The sequence below is a fragment of the Phaseolus vulgaris genome, chromosome 4 (assembly GCF_051622355.1).
Source record: "Phaseolus vulgaris cultivar YP4 chromosome 4, ASM5162235v1, whole genome shotgun sequence".
Taxonomy (NCBI): domain Eukaryota; kingdom Viridiplantae; phylum Streptophyta; class Magnoliopsida; order Fabales; family Fabaceae; genus Phaseolus; species Phaseolus vulgaris.
The window spans coordinates 2,207,009-2,211,623 of NC_143501.1; the positions used below are offsets into that span (position 1 = coordinate 2,207,009).

The window sequence follows — 4,615 nt, forward strand, 5'->3', positions numbered from 1 at the left end:
TGTAATGCAAATTTAATGTTAGACACAAACTAGGGTGGGCGAGACTCGAACCTAGGTCGTCTTGGTGACAAAGAAGCTACGTGAAACATGCGTGGGCCACGGTCGATGCAAGCCGACGCATATGCGTGGGCCGCGGCCGACGCAAACTGAATTTTTTTTTAAAAAAAAAATTAAATCCACAAGTGCGTCCGTTTTGCGTCCGAATGCTATTTTGCGTGGATTTTGCGCCATTTTAGTCGATGATATTAGCGTCTTTTGCTGGCCCACGCAAATATTTGGAAACTAATAGCTTGTTTTCCTGTAGTGATTATAATAAAATAATATTTAATTTAATTAATATATTAATTAATTATTTTTAATTTTTTTTAGTAATATTCTTTTATTCCATGTCTTATTCTAATTGTCTGCTACAGGAACATTGGGTAAATATAAGTTACTAGATGAGGATAATAGTTGTACAAAGAGTTGAAAAAAAAAATGTTGGGTGGTAAAGAAATGGTATTAATGAGGAAACATAAAGGGAGTTATGTTATAAATGATATTTGGAATCATTTATTATGTTATCATATAATTTTAATTTTTTTTATTGACCTAAGAAAAAATTCAGATAAGGACAGAAGCTGGGAAGTGTAGGGCATGCCACCTCAATGGTGATTCATGACATCGTACCAATTTCTCATTAAACTGTTTCTGATTTTTTTTGAAACCCTAACTCTTTACTTTTCTCTTTCTCAAGTCATTGTCTTTGAAAGCAAAACATGATAACTTACTCTAATGGAATAAATATAATATTCTGCATAATATAATATAGGGTGAGGATGTGAATTTTTCAGTTTGATTTGAAAAATAAGTGTTGGTCCAAATAAAAAAAATGATATAATATAATTCACCGGAGAAAATATGCAAAATAAGGAGTGTGATAACCGACACAAATTTTTATGTCAATAATTATGTTTTCAATGAATATTGCAATTTTGCATTCATATTATTTTGTACGGAAAGAGAACTTTAGTTACACCAAAATCGTACACATTGATACTATTTTTGTTTGTTAGAAGTGAACAAAATTACACTGAAGTTGTAGAATGAAAGTGAAGTTGAAGGATGACAAAAGAATAACATAGAAATCGTATTTGTTGTTGAGATTTATGTCTAACTTTCTTATACTCTCAATATCACAACTTTTTAGTTTTTTTAATAAAAGTTTTTATGTTAATAAAATTAACATCTAAATTAAGTTGACACCCAAATAACAACAATCATTTGTCATCATGTAAGAAAGATATTATTAAAAAAATAAAAAAAAATATAAAGATTAGACCAAAATGTTAAAAAAAAACTATACATATGTAAACTATACCTATTCATAAAAAATTGTAATAACGAAATAACTTTTTAGAGTCAATTTTAAATTAACCAATTTATGGGTACACGTATTTCCTTCACGAAAAATAATATAAATTAAAAATATTTAATTATTTTATGTATTTAAATGTGTTAGCATATAAAAAATAAAATATAAGTTCTAAAATAAAAATATTGTAGAACAATATGTATGTTTAGTTTAGATTTAGGGTTTTGGTTTAGGATTTAAGTTTTTAAGGTTTAAATTTTGTAATTAAGTATAAATTTTTAAATTCTTTGATATCAATTAATGAAATTATAGATTATATAATATATAAAAAAATAATAGTACATGTATTTATATTTAAATAATTACATAAATTTAAAGTGAATACCAATATTAAATATAATTTATTAAAATAATATGACAAGTGGTTGATTTTCCTAACTCTTTGCATTTCACATATGAAATTTGGTTCGATACAGTTAAAATGATAATTATTATTTTCGACTAGATGTAAGCCTACTTATTTTATTTGTGAATTTATAAATCCTATATCAACAATTTAGTTTAATACTTTTATAAAATAAAATATTTATAATGTATATCACTACAAACCTTTTACCTTTGTTGGCTTTGAGCAAAATAAAAATTATAATTTATATAATTTTCATCAATTTATATACTATCAAAAATCATGATTATTCATAATTTCTAATCCATGTGGGATTAAAAGAATTTATATATCTTTAATAACTTTTCAAAATTCACTAATTATTTCTATAATTTAAAAATAAATTGAGTAGAATGATGTGAAAAAAATCAATTTTGACGAGCCGGTGGATACTTATAACACTTTCATAAATTGCACGTGACGCCATTTTCTATGCTTGCATCATATCACTGAATCTACTCTTAAATGTGACAGCTATTTTTCTTGTTTTCAATCACTCTTTTTTATTTTACACCACACAGAATACAAAAACTCATCAAGAACTTTTGAAATAACTATTTAAGAGTTAGAAAATTAGATGTGTTAATGAAAAAAGTAATGTGTTCTTTGTATTCATTCATGCATACACAAACACTATAGCTAAGTTTTGACATGGCCATGCTTCTCTACGTGTTCATAATAGCATCATTCTTTTCTTCTCTATACTTCTTCCATCGTAGAAGATCTTCCAAACACTTTCTCTTGCTGGATTACCCCATCCTTGGAATGTTACCAACCGTGCTCTTCAACTTGTGGAGGATCCATGATTTTATGACTGAGGTGCTGAAGAAAAATGGTGGCACTGGGGAGTTCAAAGGGCCATGGTTCACCAAAATGAACTATTTCCTCACTTGTGACTCCCTCAATGTGCAGCACATGCTGTGCAAGAACTTCGACAACTACATCAAGGGACCCGCGTTTCGTGAGATTTTCGAACCCTTTGGAGATGGGGTTGTCACTGCCGATTCAGAAACATGGAAGTACTTCAGAACCGTTCTCCATTCTTTGATCAGGCAAAGAAGGTTCGAAGTGTTTGTCGATCAAACAGTTCAGAAGAAGGTGCACACAAGCCTGCTTCCAATATTGGATCATGCAGAGCAAGAAGGAAGAGTGGTGGATCTTCAAGATATCTTCAACCGATTCACCTTCGATAACATGTGCTCCACAATTGTAGGGCATGATCCTCAGTGCCTTTCCCTTGAGTTTCCCGAAGTGGCCATCGAAAGGGCTTTTAACGAGTCTGAAGAGTCGATATTCTACAGACACATAGTGCCAAGAAGTGTTTGGAGGTTTCAGAAATGGCTGCAGATTGGTCAAGAGAAGAAGATGACAGAAGCATGCAGAACGTTTGACGAGTTCATATATTCACGGATAGCATCAAAGAGAGAAGGGATGAGTAAGTGCAGCAGAGAAGAAATGGAGGAAGCTCCATTTGACTTGGTGAGTGCTTTGATGATGACTGAAGAGAGAGGAAGAGTGCATGACGATAAGTTTCTGAGGGATGCTGCGTTTAACTTCTTTGTAGCGGGAAGAGAAACCATGACTTCAGCTCTAACATGGTTGTTTTGGCTTATTGGTAATGACCCTTTGGTGGAAGAGAAGATTGTTGAAGAGATAAAAGAGAAGTTTGGGAATGAGAAAGAAGTGATAGGCATGGAGGAGGTGAAGAAGCTGGTTTATCTGCATGGTGCTTTGTGTGAAGCTCTCAGACTTTTCCCTCCGGTGCCTATCGAACGGAAGCAAGCAGTTAAAGCTGATACGCTTCCAAGTGGGCACAGAGTGAATGGCAATACAATGATAATGTTTTCTTTGTATGCAATGGGAAGGTGTGAAGAGATATGGGGAAAAGATTGCATGGAGTTCAAACCAGAGAGATGGATTTCTGAGAGAGGAGAAATAGTTTATGCACCACCTTACAAATTCATTGCTTTTAATGCAGGACCAAGAATCTGTTTGGGAAAAGACTTGGCCTTTCTGCAGATGAAGATGGTTGCAGCTGCTATTTTGCGCAGCTACCGTTTCAAAGTGGTGGAAGGTCATGTTGCAACTCCCTCCCATTCCATTGTTCTTCTCATGAACAATGGTTTGAAAGCTACCATAACCAAAAGACAGCTTCTTTGATGCAGCAAATTCTCAAATTGAGGGTTATCTTGTGTTACGAAATTCTGTTTAAGTCTATGTCCTAAGTTTTCCTTCTTGATGTTGTTATAAAGTTTCACCTTCTACTAATGTCATGAGTGAAAGTTGTGATAAACCAACAACCATGAAAGTTGTGTTAGTTCATGTTGTGTCCTCTAATTGGCCAATCCATCATACTGATGTCAAAAATGTGTTTCTGGACGATGATTTTCAAGAACATGTATACATGCAACAATCTCCAAGGTTCAAGTAATACTCTTGAAAACTTTGAGTTGCATTCAACAACTAGTGATACGTCTTTGTTTGTTCATTTCAATGACTCTTGTAGTTTATTTGTTTTAATATATGTAGACCACATAATAATCATTGGATCATGGTCTACTTTGTTTCAAGATCATCATTTACCCTCAAAGATCTTGGTGAAGTTCATTATTTTTTTGGCATTGAAGTGTCTACACCAAAAGATGACAATCTTCATTTATCTGAGACTAGATATGTTCAAAATCTTCTGCATCAGAAACACATAACAGACTCAAATCCTCAACCTACCCCAATGGTTTCATCCTTGAAAATTCTACAAGATGCCTCCCCTGCGTTTTGAGATCCTTCTTTATATACATACAACACACACACAAATT

General features: G+C 32.7%; 1 pseudogene across 1 annotated transcript; it reads left to right on the forward strand.

Annotated features, from left to right (window-relative positions):
- The first annotated feature begins 2,388 nt into the window (after positions 1–2,388).
- Positions 2,389–4,287, forward strand: LOC150027778 (alkane hydroxylase MAH1 pseudogene; annotated as a pseudogene). Its single transcript, XR_016520302.1, has one exon. The product of XR_016520302.1 is annotated as an alkane hydroxylase MAH1 pseudogene (transcript).
- Positions 4,288–4,615: the final 328 nt, after the last annotated feature.